Genomic DNA, 18,823 nt, shown 5'->3' with positions numbered 1-18,823 from the left:
CAACCTGTCGTTGGATTCGTGTTTTTGTGTAGGTTCGAACCTACAGAATCCCGTCACACCGATCGTCATTCGTCTGACCCCGTCTACTAGCTACAAAGGTCCCGGTGAACCATTCGGAAGAGCAACGACCGTCAAACTCACGCTAGGTAGGGAGCTATGTTTTTGCCGTTTCCTAAATTGACCCCGATGAGACGGATAGTGGTTGAGAAGATCTTCTGTGATAATAAAAAGTTTTAGAGCTAATCTACTATACCTTTTACTATACCTTATACTTTGATTTCTAGCGAGTATTTTTAGACTGTTGATGTACTATAAAGGTAGTCTGAGGCCTTTTCGTGTACCGACTTTTATTTCTAGCGAATACTTTTAGACTGTTGACGGATTATCAAGGTACCTGAGTCCAGTTGGTCCCAGAACTCCCAGAAACAAATAGTGCCCACCCCTATGAAAATTATCAACAGCTGGTCAAACCGAACAAGTCGCATTCTTGGGTCATAGAAACAATTTCCTCCACTGTATGGGTCGGATCGAGACGACTTAGATAGACCTAGAATTTCTCCTGATCATCAGGAACTGGATTTTTCGCAGAATGGTTCTAGTACCACAGACAGCGGCTGTAGTGGCGCTATTTTTCGCATTATTCTTAAGACTTCATTTTGGAGTGGGCAGATCCCCTGGGAATCGCTTGTTAGTAAGTGTCAAGTGATTTAAGAAGACTGCGTTTCAACTGTCTACAGTTTAGTATAACATTTTTTGGGTTTCTGTACCCGCTTGTTGAAACAGCAAGCACAATCATTACATCGGCCAGTACAAGTTCTTGTTGGAACAAGACAACGGGTCTAGTGCGGATCGCTGCATACCAGAAAGATAAATGCGGTAGAAAAGCGATCCACAATGGCCACGGTATGCAATTTTCTGAATAAATACAATAAAACGCAACAATTTGTAGAAATAAATGGCTAGAAATGAAAATTACAATGCAGTACAAAAAATAATAAGAAATTTAATAATATAATTACAAGGAAGCCTCCGAACACGCCACGCGGCATCAGCAAGTTCTACCACATGGCACGGGCACTTCCACCACATGGCAACACAACGGCACCGTCATCAATTCGGACCCTGAACAACGTGGCCAACGTAAAATTGCAAACTAGACAGAACGATCGAATAAATCGATCGTGTTAGGAGCAGCAGAAGTCAGTCTTGTATTAGAAACGTTCGAGTGAAGTGCAGTGATTTTCGAATTTATAATAAACATAGTTTTTTAAAACACCCAATGTAGGGTTGATATTATTATTATATATCTAATTTCAGACAAACCAAAAACTTCTTAACAGCCGATTCCTGAAGATAGTAGATAACACGTTGAAGTCGAAATCCGCAAACACGTCGATGAATGTTGCAGACATGAAGCGAATAGTGTCGTGACCACCATACAAAGAAATGTAAAGCCATGGGTGTTGGAAGCATCAAAGCGATCACATCGAAACATTGGTCAAATGATGTATTTTGGTGAACTTGTTTAAAAGAAATCGTAGAAAAATGAAATCAACGAGAAGATTGATTCGTTGGAGTCGCTATCGGGAAGCTAATAGAACCTACAGTGGAAAGTGTCATACGGCCAGTAGTGTGGGACCTGAAACGTTGCTGAAAATAGTAAGTGTTGTTGACGGAAAAGATGTCACATGTCGACTGATCAGAGCCGAAACCTCAGTTCAAGAAATTGACCTACAGTCGATAACGGTGGGCAGAGTTTGGTAAGTACCAGATCCCTGGCACTTCATAATTTCCGTCGTACTGAACGAAATATTTTAACTGGTCGAAAATAATTACAACGATCTTGTTTTAAATTTCAAAGTTCTACACCGATTGGAAAATTTGATTATTTTAGAATGTTTCGTTAGCTAAGTTCTGATTAATTTCTATTCTTCGGTATGTGCCGACATAATTAGTTTCTGGCGTCACTTCTTGTTTCGATATGCTAATATTTTTCTACAAAAGAACGAATACCGATTTAAAAAATAATTTTACAAACGAATCGCTTAGAATGGTGAGAATTGCGATTTGCTGGTGAGTGTAAAATGGACGGAATGTCATAAAAGAAAGAAGTCTTGAAGTTCAAAGGAGAGGATCAGGAAAACCATACTTTTGCATAAGGCTGCTGTAGAGCGAATTGTGCCCGAGATGTGGTAGAAGAGAAAAATCCAATCTAGCAAACTGAGGATACTTTGTTGGTTTATTGTTGAACGAGGTTTCTGGTAGATGTTTCGAGTTCGAAGAAAGTAGCTCCGCTAAAAAGCAGTTGAATCTGAAAGCGCGCCAAACCGCGGAATCAAATAAGGCGCCATCTTAGAAGAAAAATCTGGTAAAATGCGAAATATTGTTCTAAAGTAAGTGGCACATTAAACATGCGTTGTTGATCAGAATACTTGTTGAGCATATCAAATCTGACATTTTTTTAATATTTTGACGCAAGTGCCAATATTTTGCTAATGATTTAAACGAGAGCAATTATGTGGAAAAATCGCCCCAGGCATGGTTCGAACATGCAACATTTGGGAGCCCGAATAGACGAATGGGTACGTCAATACTTAACATCAACAGTTACGGTGTAGTTTCACATTGCAGGAATAACACATTTTTCATTATTTTCGCACAATGTACCACTGAACAAAAATCTTAAATCTGTTGTTTTGCGTGGTACTGTAACCACTATAACTCCTTGGCTAGCCGAATTAGTACAGACTTCATTACTGATTTTAAAGATTAAGTTATTTCAGGATACATGATTTGTTGAAATCGATGAAGTCTGTTACTGTTAATCGATGACGTGCAAAACTACCAGTTATAGTACTCATGTTGTGGTAAATGTCCAGAAAATTATCAGTGAACTAGACAATTTTATGTACTAAGACATTTCACTGATTTTCCGTAACGGGATTTAATTGTGTCCGAAACAGATAAAAAAGGAAAAACATTTAACCTGTGGGCAATCTCAAGAATGTTTGTGCATTTTTTCAAACATATTGCGCAAATATCAGCTGGTTTCTAAAACAACTTCCTAACATTGTACTAAAATTCACAATTGTTAAAATCAGACTTTTGTTTGATTCCCGTTCATTTAATTCATACAGTTTCTGAAATTCCCTATTTCATAGTCATTTCTAATTCAGTGTAAAATTAATAGTATAAAATTTCGTATATTTCAGAACGATTCCAAGTCAAACAAATCGACAGATCCAAGATACTACGTATTAGAGGCTAGATCACTTAAAAATTGGACACTTTCAAATGCGTGTATTTTTTACCCGCCTGTCGAGAGACTTTGTCGAAAATATTCTTCAATGGGTGCGCGACGTTAGGCATAAAGTACATTAGGCATAATAGATGTTAGGCATAATGGACGATTGGCATAATTCACAAAAATGTAAGAGAAACCGCAAACCTTTCATTATTGTAGGATTCTCAATCTTAGACTCGTTTTGTCGGCTTAGAAAACACTACGCTCGCTATACCATGCCTTTTAACGAGAGACAGCAAAAATACCGTCGGTTCTCATGGTAAAGAGGGACAGTCTGTCTTTGCCTTGAGATATGTTGGTAGACTTGAACGATTCGTAGTAATGCTGCCTAAGCTCGACTCCTGCCAGCAGAAGACAAAAGCTTAGTCCGTAAGATTTTAAGCAACTTCTAGTTTTTCTAGCTGTATATTTCACATCCTTGCTCTCACTTGAGTACTATGGTTCTAAATTTTCGTAACTCTCCCTATTTAGTAATCTGTAGCTAATTGAAGCTCGTTAATGGTCGTTAAAAAGAAACTGTGACTACATATTAGTCGAAATAAAAAAGGCTATTAATACAATTGTATCAAAATATTGAAATTGTGAGAAAAACTAACCTTCAGCTTTCAGTCTTTGAAGTATTTAACAAACGAAATATTTACTTTTCATCCGACATTTCGACGGCATGTATTGCGCCTTTTTCAAGGAATTATGCTAGTTACCGTGTTATCGTCAAGCACACCTTCGTATATGGGTGCAATAGTCATATTCAGCTATTTTTGCGTATTGCCACTGACTCACGTACGTTGCGGTTTAGTGATTATCCGAAAACGGTGCGTAACGAAGAAATCTATTTTGAACTCTTTGATGGCTTCAGGAATATAATCATTATTCTGAATAATATCGGAGATAATCAATATAGAAGTTGTAATATTCGTATATTAGTTTAATGAATAATAAAATTCAACATTCTTTCATTCATGAGCTGTTCTTCAATGCATATTTTTTTCTTTGACTTTTGCACCATTCCTGTATGTAAGAGCTAATTTAAGTTAATGTACGTTATTCATACCTTAACTCCTTCATGCTCATGTTGTTTATAAACATTGCGTATTGCAATTAATCTGATTGGATTCCAATGAATCAGTGCTGCCAGGGACAGTTTAAGTTGGCGACGAAAAATGAAATTTTAATATATCTTCGTTATTTTGCTGTATTATTAAAAACTGATAAAATCTATTAATTTAGGCTGTCTTCAATTACATTTTCCACGCACTTTGACTGTTGTAATTATTCTAGCAGAATGGTATTGAGCAGAAGACAAAATTTGAGCGGCTTCCAGCAATGCGAGGGAAGCATCTATCCTTATGAAAAAAGGTTTTTCATATTTCTTGACCCCACCCTTTTCAAAGAAAAATAATTTTGGAACCTTATATGCACTATAAAAAAGATGAACATGAAAGGGTTAATACATCTGGGATTGATTTTAAACAACAGTGATGAAACTATTTTAGTCATGTGCAATTTATTGGTTGTACGCCGAGAAATTTACGCAATCTGAGTATGCTTTTATTTGAGTAAAGATTTCTTCAAGTATATACAGCAGTATAAAATGTTGACCGAGGTTGATCAGTTTCCAGTATAATTCTTCAACATCAAAAAAGTTCAAACATTCATACTCTTATCACCCGAGGCCATAATCGCAAAAAAAATTAATTAAGTGATACTTCAACATGGTAATTCATGCCTATCGTCCATTATGCCAATCGAACATTATGCCTCACGTCCATTATGCCTAACGTATATTATACCTAACGTCCATTATGCCTAAAGTCTTTATGCCTAATGTCCATTATACCTAATGTACGTATGCCAAACGGCCGTATGCCTAACGTATTTATGCCTAATGGGGTACACCCGTCGCAAATCTTCTTCAATCACGGTTTTGTTCCAGTTTCCTTGCTAAATCATTTTTTTTCGATAATTCATCTGCGAAAACAAACTATAATTTTGCTCGTCGATCAAAACACAACCATACAGACAGAGAAAGAATGACTGGAACGGTGAGAATGAAGAGGCGGTGAAAATTCACCTTTATTGGAAACACTGAGAAAAGATATGTCCTCAAGCACGAACCTGCGATCTCCCAGTCTCTAGTTGGGTGCGTTAATCACTCCGCCATCGAGGAACTGTGATGATGCCATCACATGTTCCCAACAGTTTTCGGGTCAAATCTCTCTCGTTATCTATTTTTAGGTCCAATGGACTGCGCTCAAGGCTTGAGATATTTATTATCACTTTTTTTCTCCCATTTCCTAACGCAGTCGCCACCAGACAGTTGGCAGTGAAAGAGCTATGGAGGGGCATGTTGATGTCTGCCCTCAAAGCCTATCGGCAGAAGCTAACGACAAACCCAGCCGTTGATGGAATTTTATATATTTCTTGTTTGGACGTTCATAAAAAAATCCTTAAGAGAGGAAAAAACAAAGACTCACGTCCAAACAAGGAATATATAAAATTCCATCAATGGCTGGATTTATCGTTAGCTTCTGCCGATAGGCATTTGTAGTCTTCTCGGAGATGATTCGCCGCTCATTTCAGCATACAGTTTTTTCACTATAATAACATAGGTCTTTGACGAATAAATCACAGATCAATTGTCTTAAATAGCTTGCTTGTGTGAAATCTACAGGCATTTCAACAAAGATTGAGCCTGAGGTACCAACCATTCAAAATCTGCGGTAAGATAACATTTTAATCAACTGGCCAACGATCGAGAAACAATGCTTCTCAACAGGCTGATCTTCAATGAATGTGATTGGAATGGATCTTTAATGAATGTGTGTGGAATATGGAATTTGCCTAGATCAGTGAAAGGCAAAGAATAGAAGTTTAAAGATACACTTCGACCGAACAGGCATCTCCTGACTGAATGGCATTTCATTTGTCCCAGTTTAGGAACAAATCGGGAGTCACACAAGGAAGCAATACGGGTACTTCACTGTACACGCTGTACTTCAAGGATGCAGAATTTATTTGTGGTGCTAGGTCGGAAAAATTGCAAGCAGAATTTCTATTGGTGCAGTCAGTAAAAGTGAATGGAAAATTCATTGAGTTGATGTAATTATTTGTATCACTAACAGATCTGCTATAGCAAAACCCTTCAGATTGACCAATAGGAACAACACAAAAATAATCACCACGAGCTGCTTGTAGAAAAAAAAAATCAAAGGCGAAATGGACTCCCTGAAGATTAGTAAAGAAGAAAATAGTGATAGCATCAACTATTCGCCAAACTCTTTTAAAAGTAAGGTTCCAAAATTTGACACTATTTTGTCAGGAAGATGTGCCCCCTCTTTGTCAACCGGCTGCAGCCGCCTATGATTGTAGTACGCCAGAAAGAAGTGCCAGGAAACGAAGTGTGAACAGCGTAGTCAAACAGATCAAATAAAATTCGGAGAGTTCGAGAAGATAATAGTGGTTCAATCATCCTTAGAAGACGTGCCGAGGCAGTAGAATCGGTTGTAGCAATGGATAGAGCGTAATATGGGCAGACCTATTACATCCCAGTCCCGAAACCGACTAAACCGAGACCCAATTCATGGTGTTGCGTATCAGCTGTCACCAAAATATCTTAAAGATATTCCGGAAGATCAAAACGAAAAAGGAAACTTGAAAGAGTTAAAACTTGTAACGTGGTTTAGGACTGAGTGGAATATTGTTCGGAAACGTGGCTGAGTGGCGAAATAAACTTACTACAGTTGTTCAGTCCGAGATGTATGGTACATCGCACCGATTGTGATAAAAATACATCTGTAAAACGTAGAGCGGCGCTGTTTCTACTCGGCTACTGACTAAATACAAAATAAGTAACAAAATGGTTTTGAAAAACTCGAGGTAGACATCAATAGCCGTGAACAAGGATGCAAAATGCCTACCTTTTCTGCGGCTGTAATTTTTCTGCCTACATTCTCATTTCTCTCTTTATGCTGCTGTCGTCCGCTAGTGCAGGACGTCCAGCGCTGTACGGCTGCCTGTGTGCAAAGCAGTAACATGACAAGAAACTACTGTCCCCAGTACAGCCATCAGACGCGAGCGGTACAGCTTCTCTTTCCTTATTTTACATTTTTTAATATTTTCAATCTTTTTAATATTTTTATTCAAAAATGACTACAATGAATGCGGCTCACTTACGCCACGGCTGGCATTAACGCTTTCGTGTGCGGGCCTCTCCCTTTGACTATGCAGAGAAAAATGTACAAAGCGAGAGAACAAACTTTACTACGCCACACTCTCACCGAGCAGTCGGAGTACAGCAGCAAAACAAAAATGTATTCTACTGCTGTACGGGAAAATGTACTCGGTTAGGTTACCGTTCTGGCAAGAGCTGTAGTGATGCGTCGCTGTAGCGGGCTGTACGGCTTGTGCAAATGTAAATATACCGAAAAAAAATGTAGTTTATCGGTACCGTTGGCATCCCTGGCCGTGAATATAAATTTAGAGAATAACATAAAGGAAATAAAACCGATTTATAAGTAAGAATATGAAACCCTTCACAATCATACTCTCTAAACCGTATTTTACATTTCATTTATTATATATTGGTGCATGTCATCCGACGTTTGTATCTTCAAACACATATATGAAATGCGCCACCCCGCGACAAAGCGAATGGATCGCCCTACGTAGCAGCAGCGGATCGCGTTCCTTCTTATTCTGCTAGTGGACAGCGCAGTAAGCGGGTCGAGTTTCTTCCCACTTCGATTCAGATATACACGGCAGTGCCGTTCCAGCTCGTAGCCCAAACGCGTATCGAACGGCTTGGCGGACGGATCACCTTACGAAGCAGCAGCAGCGGCTGGAGTTTCTGCCCATTCTCCCAGTGGACCGCACCGGGATCCGGTTGAGTTGCTTGAAAAGGGGCCTTTGGTTAGTGAAAAGCAGGATTTGTTCGGGATCCTCTCAGTATGAATAAAAATTGTGGTTGTTGGTATCACGTTGATTGGAAAATTTTGGGCTCAAGAACAGCGCAACCATTGTTATATTATGGAACTCACCAGTTTTAAGAATTTTTCCCGGAGTAAGTTTAATCGGTATATGTCGAGAATTAGAATGTCATCCTCAGCACAGAGAAAGCGTATAATAAAGAGCAATGCCAATGAAGTTGGTTGGAACAAAGTTGTATCTAATATTTTACTGTAACATAACCTCAATCTTTAGTTGTAGACGTAGAGTAACAACAATCGATTAAAAGTTTAAAACAAACAAAGATATCGGGGCTACCATCGGTTGGGAATCCCTAGTCCGTAGAAATGAATTTTATTAAAATACAAAATCGTTCTAAATCGTCTCCACCTTAACTGAAACTTGATTCACGAAGTCTGAAATCGATGGTGTGAGTTCGTACACGTTCTGCTGACATGGAATACCCAAGACGCATCAAGTACCAATCTAACAACGGTGATGGTAAACAGCTTGGAGATGAAGAATAACAATCTTACTTAGTTAAAATATCCAGACCCATGACTCAGGTTGTCCGAAGAATTAATCCCAAAACTAGTACAATCATAGCATAGAATTAAAAGAAATGAAAAAAACTTCCAAATTTAAAAAAATGAATCTATGTTGAAACTTTAAAATCAGTGATCGAAATAAAGTCACGAGTGAAGCAGCCTTCGACGTTAAGAAGAATAGTTTTTTAGGAAACCCTTTGACAGGGAGACTTGTGCATAACACAAGTAATGCCCAATGGCCGAGCTACACGTCAAAATCAACGTGCGCCGTAAGCAAAACCATGCGCCGCTTGAAGGAGCAAGCAACAATGCCCCTTCCTCCAGTTTTTCAGCAAGCAGTCCCTAGGTAGCAATGGAGAAAAATTTCTCCACACACACAACGTTCTGGGGTATTTGATCGATATCATCAACTTAATCATAACCATGATCTGTTGAATTATGTAATTGCTAATGTCTCAGTGTTTTTAAGAAATGTGTATCAGTTTCTTTCAGTGTAGCGAGCACTGTCAAATGACAGATGGGAGAAATACATGGTTTAGATTTCCATCAGTATAAGTGAATGCTATTAAAGCAGAGCTGCATAAATAGGGCTCTTGCTACAAACACAGTCAAAGCATCTGTTGGGCACACATTGCATGTTTACGTTCCATGCAGCAAGTTAAATGTTCGAGCAAAATAATATTCTTCTCAACAATAAATCCTCCCAGTTCCATGATAATAATCAGTGATTATATGGCAAAAAAACAAAGGATTATTTGAAGATTCTTACATATAAACTCGCGTTTAGAACGTGTGCAGTTGATGGTTGCAAAAAGGACAATCGTGATGAGGAAGTATGGTTTCGCTTTCCGCTGGCGGATAATTGTCCAGAACTGCTCGGTTCAATCGTAGGGAAATGTACAATACTTAATGCACTGAAGTAGACCGACTTGGTATCAAACCAAATTTTCCAAACCCAAGCATGTAAACGTAAGAAACATTTGGTTTGCTCCTGTGGAATCTACTGACACTTCAGATATCATATTTGTTCACCAATAAAAATAAAACTTATATTTTTACAAATTACATTTTCAAATATGCATTGAAATAGCATAAAACTTTACCCTACTATTTATGATACGAAAGCCAAATTCAACATGTTTAAAACTTGTATCAGGGGGTGGGAGTACGGGTAAAGGGTTTCAGTAGGAAAAAAACACATTTTTGCGATTTTTTTAGAAATTTAACTGAAGCGAATCGAGCAAAACTTTGGAAAAATTATCTCGAAGACTCAACGTAGGGGTTAGGTATTTTTTACATAGAATGTATATGCAAACATTGAAATAAATCGGTTCAGTAGTCTTTGAATGGCAGTTAACACTGCAAGTCGTGTTTTTCCAAAAACGCTCTACGAAAAGCTTCACCTCCGACTCGCTTGTTGATATTTTTGCATAGAAAAATTACAGCATGTTAATGAAATGAAATATTATAATGTACAAGTTTTGAATATTTCGCTTCACTCAAACTTCTAAAAAAAATCGCAAAAACTGTTTTTTTATACTGAAACCCTTACCCCGCATCCCCTTGAGTCGTATAGGCCTTAAAACCATTCAAGTCTAGAAGCTTTTTTGTATGCATAAACTCTCGATGAACAAGATATTTCACAAATTTGAAATAAAGACCATTTTTTTCTGCTAAAATCTTTTGGAATGGGTATGAAGCATAGCTTTGGCAATGCTTTACTTATTTTGTCCGCGTAGCCGGTTTAAACGATAGAAAACATTATGTTACGCAATGAATGTTTAATTGTGATTCCTATAATACATTACATTTTCTCATATTTGGTCTTAATATTGTGAATAATTCACATTAATTATTAATTATTTAAAATAAATCCGCTATCCGCTCCATATACATTATATGCAACTTTCATTTTTGCCTGCCCAACGGCTCACCAATACATATGCGCTCTGCAAGCACCCAATTGCTAGAGAAATGTTACGCAGGATAGTGAGGTAAGCAAGTGAATTGCACCAATAACATCGCAAACTTTTAACGTTCATAGACTATTAGATAGAAGAGACTATTTCAAAATCCATCAAGATTGGTTTAAATTGTAATCCATCAGCGTTCTACATAAATTTTATTGGATCAAAGTTACGTGTTGTGAAAAAAAATGTCAAGTTAATTTCATTGCCTCAATTCGTTAATTGCTAGACTAAGTATTGAAGTGTATTGAAACACAGCCTTTTCCAATATACATGTGAAGATAGATTTGTTGATAACATATGATTATAATAATATTGGTTTTGCTTTCAAATACCACGGATTAATTTGTTTTTTTTTAGTAGTTTATAAGCGCTAGCAACGCACAAGAGAACCACGAGTAACAAAGTGATAGATAGTTAGTAATAGGAATTTGCTGAAGTTAACAAAAATTTCATCATACAAGCGTCAGAAAATTTTGGATTTTAGTCGAACCTTCAAGTTAATGAACACCCTATTTCAACAGAATATTGGTCGCCGACACTGTACCTAGAAAATTGTCTACGCGCCATATGTTATTCGTGATAATCGTACCAGCTAACATGTTTTCCTGAGAAGCCGGTCGACGCAAATCTAAACAACAGCCACTGAAGCCACTGCAGAGGAACACCTCAGTCAGTCCAAGTTAGAACTTCAAGCAAATTAGACGTGTATAGTTTAAGTATAGTGTGTAAGGGAATAAAGCGTATGTTTTTTTTTAAATTACATAGTGAATTAAATTTATTAACTCCAATGACCGATTCCGATTCGGCAGAAGAAAGAGTATGTACAAAGTGATTTCTTTCCAATCAATCACATCAGCTAAAATGGAAAACTTTCCAAAAAGTTAATCGAGTCAATTTGCCAATCTATCACTGGTGGAAATACTCAAATTCGGAATGGGTAAACACCCTTTGAATTTGAAAATGTAACCCAGTAAAAACAACAATTGAATTGTTATACTTCGCGAAATGCATGAAACAGCAAACATGCTGTATAAACATCCGCTGCACGACCGCACCACGGGGTGCCTAGCAATGAAACGTTGACTTGAGTCAATCAGTCTTCAGTATTAAGCAGTTCGACCGAGGAATCAAATTACAGCATCATGTGGCCGTTCGGAAATGACGAATCTGTTAATACCAACGTCAGCGCGCACGACGTGGTGTCTTACTCCATGGACGGTGCCTTTATCCTAGTGATCGTCATCATCATATGGAAGTGGCGGCGCAACACGAAGCGCCTGAAAATGCTTGAGTCGGCAGCACATCGAAACTTTGTAAACGAAATGAAATAAAAAGCAAGTTAGTCTGCATTCGACAGCGAACGTAAACGTATTCTTTTTCTCGTATCACAGTTACCGGGTTCGTGATAGCCATCGGGCTATCACTCTCCGGTATCTATTCCCAGCAAAAATCCATTGGAGACCCCAACGGAATCGCGAGATTTGCGATCTGGAAACGCCCTAAATTAATGAAAAGGTTTCGGGACAGTGAAATTGTAATGATGATTGTCCCGTAGTGAAACGTGACGCACACGACGAAGTGCGAAATTAATGAAAATGCCTCGGGACAGTGAAATGTAATGATGTAATGAATAAGCCAAACATTACAGTGGCGACGAGGGAGTTTTTTTTCTGTTATTTTGTGAAGTAATTCAAAATTGCGGTAGTTGGTTTCATCGTTTTAAGATTGTTTGATTTTGAACCAGTTGTGATGCTATCGGAACCGACACACAAGTCACGTTGCGGGCCTGAACGAAGTCGTGGTCGGTTGCGAAACCGAAAAAACCGGTGTAAGGCAGTACTACAGCGCATATCCAAGAATTTGAATTCGCCATTCGTGCTGAAAAATGCTCTTTCGGTATGAACCAGATCCCCTGGTTGGGCCACATCATCGATATCCGTGGACTGTGCCCGGATCCAGGAAATATCGAGGAAATTGCTAAGCTGCCGCCTCCCACAGATGTTTCTGGCGTCCATTCCATTCTCGGCGCGATAAGTTTTTATGGCATGCCTGAAGTTTCCTAGAATATTATCTGGGAAGTAAAATTCTTCTGGCATCCCTTTAGCTCTCTGTTGAACTCGCCACCTGGGCGCCAGTTTGACGCTACAGAATGAATTTTGTTTACATTTGAAGAGTTTTGATTCGAGCCAACAACGTCCAAATTGATTTCTGAGATTTTTAAGAAATGTGTAGCGGGCCGTTTTTTTAACAGTTAGGAGAAACACGGAATTTACATTTTCATCGGTATAAGTGAATGTGATTAAAGCAGATCTGCATAGATCGCTAGAGAAATGTTACTCAAGGTAAGCAAGTGAATTTTGTTATAGTTAACACACTTTGGGAAACGAATGTTTCATATGTCCAGAATAATGAAGTAAGTCTAATTTTGGCAATCAAAAGCATTTATAGCTGTCGGTTCTCACTGGTGCCTACTTTCGTAGCTCATCATAGTGAGGATACTGACAAAACTGAATAGCCTTCTCCACCCTAGATTACAGACCCATGACCCAGGTTGAATTAAAAGAAATAAAAAAACAATGCTAAATTAAAAAAAAAAAATTAATGGGGGTGGGCGTGGCGTAGTTGGTAAATCGATTGCCTTGTACTCAGCGCACCTGGGTTCGAGTCCCGACCCCGCACATAGGGTTAGAAATTTTTCACAAGAGATTTTTCTAACCCGAAGAGGCGAATGACCTCAAGGTTAAAACCTCTATAATCGAAATAAAAAAAAAAAAAAAAAAAATTAATCTAGGTTGAAACTTTAAAATCAGTTATCGAAATAAAGTCACGAGTGAAGCAGCCTTCGACGATAAGAAGAATAGTTTTTAGGAAACCCTTTGACAGGGAGACTATAAGCTTATGCACAAGTAATGCCCAATGGCCGAGCTACACGTCAAAATCAACGTGCGCTGTCAGCAAAACCATGCGCCGCTTGAAGGAGAAAGCAATAATACCCCTGCCTCCAGTTTTTCAGCAAGAAACCGTTTTCTACAAGCAGTCCCGAGGTAGCAGTGGAGAACAATATCTCCACACACACACACACACACACACACACACACACACAACGTTCTGGGGTATATGATCGATATCAGTAACTCAATGATAACCATGATCTATTGAATTATGTAATTGCTAATTTCTCAGTGTTTTTTAGAAATGTGTATCAGTTTCTTTCAGTGTAGCGAGCACTGTCAAATGACAGATAGGAGAAATACGATGTTTTGATTTTCACCGGTAAAAATGAATGGGATTAAAGCAGAGCTACATAAATTGCTAGAGAAATATTACGCAGGATAGTGAGGTAAGCAAGTGAATTTAGTTTTAGTTAACATAATCTTATTGGAAACGACTGTTTCATATGTCCGAAATCTTTCGGTTAGAAGAAGTTTTCTTGTTTATTTTGAAGGCGATTTTTTGTGTTTTTGATGACAAGTTCTTATGACTTATGTTCTAGAAAGAGTTTTCCTTTAGATCAATTCCAAATAAAATCCGCTGGATAAAGAAGATATCGATATCGATGGGTAGTGGACGTGTTTGGATGTGCATCCAGTGAATGTCATATTTACTCGGTGTAATCCATAAATTGTGTCAATACAGTAGTGATGAGTTGTAGTGATACAGTGCATTCGGGTGAAGTGTTTTTGTGCATGATATACCCGCCCTATAGGTGTAAAAAGCAATTATAATTTTCGCATTTTATATGACATGCAACCATTTTCCCATTAAGTGGTTTCCTATTGCGTGTGTCAGTGATCCGATGAGCGCCCTTCTTTGGGGTGTGCTGATGGACTCAGACCGGTAGGCTGAGATCGTTGCGTGTGTCCGTTTTGTTGAGTGAGATTTTTTTTTATCTCACTGGTGAGTTACGGTTACTGCCTAAGTTTACAGTTTTCCGTTTGATGCTAAGGTAGGAAAGTCAATTATTGGCTTCTTCGCAAACAGGTTAGCTGGATGTATACTGGATGGGGTCTTTTTGCCGCTCAATTGTTTGTGCGACATGTAGTTATTACTGATAGTGTATGCAAACGGTTTATTCATTGTGAGTATATGAACGAGAGAAGCTATAATGGTTTTTTTTAAATTGATACAACCATGATCTGAATGAGGTAAGTGTATTATATGTCTTTGGATAATTGTGTAATTGACCCTTGTGAACTACTTTCATGGACATTCACGAGTGCCAATCACAATTTCTACCCTACCTACAATTTCGTGTTTCGGTACTTTATTGTCTACTCTATGTATCTGTTTCTGAATAAACATGGCAGCTTAAGCTCGTCCGTTCACAGATCAGTTATTGGCTGTGTGTGTGAACCGTGCTTATCTCTCTGCTTGTGTTCCTTCAGCCAGCGTAGGAACTCTTTTTGGCTCTACTGTGTTTGCTTTTATACTGTGAACAATAGTAGTGTGAAATCAATTTATTTGTGGGAACTTTTCTTTAGTCGAAAAAATTCCCACTCTTTTGAATCGAACCGGCATTGTGAGCAGATCGCATCTACTACTTTTTCGGATTTTCGGTAATATTGTTTTGCGCTATGGCGGAACTAGTGTCAATTCCTACATTGTCAGCTGATAACACTGAGGGCAGCAGGAAAGACACTCCTTCATAGTCCAAGAATAGCGGCAAAAATGTTGATAAAAATCAACGAAAGAAACGCAACCGCAAGAATGCCTTGTCGAACAATGCTTGTGCGGTTAGATTAGAAAAAAGACACTTTTCTGTCGCGCTAAAAAATGATTTCTTGAGAGATCTTCATAGTTGCCCTTTCTCTATCCCTCCAGATTCTTTTATCCCTAGTTTCAGTGGGTTCGGGCTTAGATACGGCATCGTTTGGTTTTCTCCGGATAACGAACAAAGCCGTGTCTGGCTGAAACAGAAACTGGAGGCGATAAACGAAAAGGATGGGGAATTTCGATTCGCTATCGCAGAATATAGTCTTCATCAGAACAAGGTGTTCCTGTACATTCCATGGGAAGCCAAAGAATGCCTACCTAGATTACCGACGTTTTGGCCAGACTAAATTTTCAAAATCCTGGGTCACGGGCAGTTTGCTGGGAGGTTCTGAGAACCAAGTCGATATCTGCAAAAATGCAGCAGTATTTTTGCAGTGTCGACAACCGTTCAATGGATCTCTTGGAAAAAACAAAAGTTTAAACTTAATTATGGCTTTCAAAAAGTCATAGTTAAACCGTTTAAACCTAAATCGGATAGAACCGAATATAAACTACAATATCCCGCTGGGGGTGTTGATTATTGATTTGTTAAATTTTATTTAACTATAATAGGGAACATGTAAATACCCTCTCGGGGGTGTTGATATATCTGCTCACTGTTTAAGTAAAAACTCTGAATCCCTCCGGGGGTTGGAAGTTTTATTTCTGCTATTGTAGCACTTGCAGATCGTTCAGTATCCTTCCGGGGGTCCATAATGCTCTGTTTTTTAATTATTCTGTGTCGTTATTTTCCTTTTCCTTTTCCCTAACCTTGCCACTTCCTCAATCCTTACCATCAGAAAAATGAAGAAAAGCAGACCATGGCAAGGCACAAATCTCCGATCAACATGGGGAACGTGCCATTTGAGCCAGACGCTACTGATTCCTGATTCCTGCTGACATTGTTCTAGAAAGAAATTACATTTGGATCAATTCTAAATAAAATCCGCTGGATAAAAGACTACCAGTTGGAGAATAAGACTGGGGCAGAGTTGACAATAAAATTTGTTATTGACATTCTGTACCAAAACAAAACCAAATACGAATCGATTCAAAAATTGACTATTTGTAAATAGCTAGCGTTAGAGAAAGTAGGTATATAAGCGAATAATTTCTATGATAAAATGAGGTTAAAATCGAGCGTTCGAAAGTATTACTTCGAACCATACACAAGCCCCTTACATCGTATCGACACACTGGGGTTCTTTGCAGGTTTTTCACCTTGTAAACAACAAAGGTAATTTACTTCCTTGTTTGTAACGCAAGCGGAGAATAAAATTAGCTTACGACCAAAATTAGTATTGGTTTGTTACGCAGAACGATATAAAACTGGACGAGTAACTATGGCTTTATTAAACTATGGCGTGTGGTATTTGTAACGCAAGTACCGCCAGCTATAGACTTAGTCTACAAAAGAGGAGAATATGAGCGCATTACGCACACGAGAGTTAGGAGTAACAAAGAGATAGATAGTTAGTAGTAGGAATTTGCTGAAGTTTGCAAAAATTTCACCATATAAACGTCAGAAAATTTTGAATTTTAGTCGTATTAAAAAAACCAGTGGCCGATTCCGACTCGGCAGAAGAAAGAGTATCTACAAAGTGTTTTCTTTCCAATCAATCACATCAGGTAAATTGGAAAACTTTCCAAAAAGTTAATCGAGTCAATTTCCTGCCTATCACTGGCTAAGCCAAACATTACAGTGGCGACGAGGGAGTTTTTTCTGTTATTCTGTGAGGTAATTCAAAATTACAGTAATTGGTATCATTGGTTTTAAGATTGTTTGATTTTGAACCGATTGTGATGCAAGGTGCTTTTTCGGAACCGACTATGGAGTCACGTTCCAGTCCTGCACGACATCGTGGTCGGTTGCGAAACCGAAAAAAACCGGTGTAAGGCAGTACTACAGCGCATATCCAAAAATTTGAATTCGCCATTCGTGCTCTTTCGGTATGGACCAGATCCCCTGGTTGGGCCACATTATCGACATCTGTGGACTGCGATCGGGTCCAGAAAATATCGAGGAAATTGCTAAGCTGCCGCCTCCCACAGATGTTTCTGGCGTCCGCTCCTTTCTCGGTGCGATAATTTTTTATAGCATGCCTGAAGTTTCCTAGAACATATTCTTAGAAATTAAATTTTTCTGGCAACCCCTCAGCTCTCCGTTGAACTTGCCACCTGGGCGCGAATGAACTTTGTTAACATTCGGCGAGTTTTGTTCGAGCCAGCAACGTCCAAATTGATTTCTGAGATTTTTAAGAAATGTGAATAAGTTGTTTTCAGTGTACCGGGCACTGTCAGATAACAGTTAGTGGCTGGATGTTGTTGGCTCGAATCAAAACTTGTCGAAAGTAAACAAAATTCATTTCATAGCGTCAAACTTGCTCCCAGGTGGCGAAATCGTTGGAGTTCAACGAGGTGCTAGAGCGTTGCCAGAAAATTTTTATTTCCCAGATTAAATTTTAGGAAACTTCTCAGGTAAGCTCAGCCAGAATGCTGGCTGGTTCTAATTCGTATTCCGACTCCAGTGACAAAACCGATTCTACTAAAAATCGGTTGCATAACTGGAGCCGGAATACTAATTAGAACCAACCAGAATTCCGGCACATTTTCGGTTAAACTTTACTGGGTTCCGGTAACCATCCGATACCCTTCAGGAACCTCTGTTTAAGGGATACCATTTCGACGCTGTTTATCCGCATAACCGAGGCCTAGGAACCGAAGCGGCGCAAAGCCGATGAGGATTCGCCCTCGGAAGCAAGCGAACCTGTGATCCACTCGTTTGCCCGGCTTACTCAAACATAGGGACTATGCCTAGTTTAAGTTCGACTGAGCGGTAGACGGGCAAACGAGTGGATCACAGGTTCGCTTGCTTCCGACGGCAGGTCGTATCGTGAATCAGCCAGAATTCTAGCTGATTCTAGTTCGTTTTCCGGCACCAGTAACACAACCGATTCTAACTAGAATCGGCTGTGTCACTGGAGCCGAAATACGAATTAGAACCAGCCAGCATTCCGGCTGAGCTTAACTGGGAAGTTTCCTAAAATTTAATCTGGGAAATACAAATTTTCTGGCAACGCTCCCACTTTCCGTTGAACTCTAACGACTTCGCCACATGGGTGCCGACAGTTTTGCACTATAGAATGAACTTTGTTTACATTCGACGAGTTTCGATTCGAGCCAACAACGTCCAACTTGTTGATTTCTCAGTGCTTAAAAATGTGTATCAGTTGTTTTCAGTGGAGCGAGCACTGTCAAATGACAGAAGAAACATGTGGTTTACATTTTCATTAGTACATTGGCAT

The 18,823-nt window shown here is 38.9% G+C and overlaps 1 protein-coding gene across 1 annotated transcript in view; it reads left to right on the top strand.

Annotated features, from left to right (window-relative positions):
• Positions 1–10,154: 10,154 nt before the first annotated feature.
• The window catches only part of LOC131685555 (glycerol kinase), a 515,121-nt gene continuing 506,452 nt past the window's right edge, over positions 10,155–18,823 (top strand). The window contains exon 1 of the mRNA XM_058969366.1: positions 10,155–10,166. The gene's annotated coding sequence lies outside the window, so the exon portion shown is untranslated. The remainder of the gene's footprint in view (positions 10,167–18,823) is intronic.

Source organism: Topomyia yanbarensis, chromosome 2, assembly GCF_030247195.1.
Source record: "Topomyia yanbarensis strain Yona2022 chromosome 2, ASM3024719v1, whole genome shotgun sequence".
NCBI classification, from domain to species: Eukaryota; Metazoa; Arthropoda; class Insecta; order Diptera; family Culicidae; genus Topomyia; species Topomyia yanbarensis.
The sequence above is the reverse complement of the archived record's forward strand: the minus strand, read 5'-3'. Positions and strand labels throughout refer to the sequence as shown.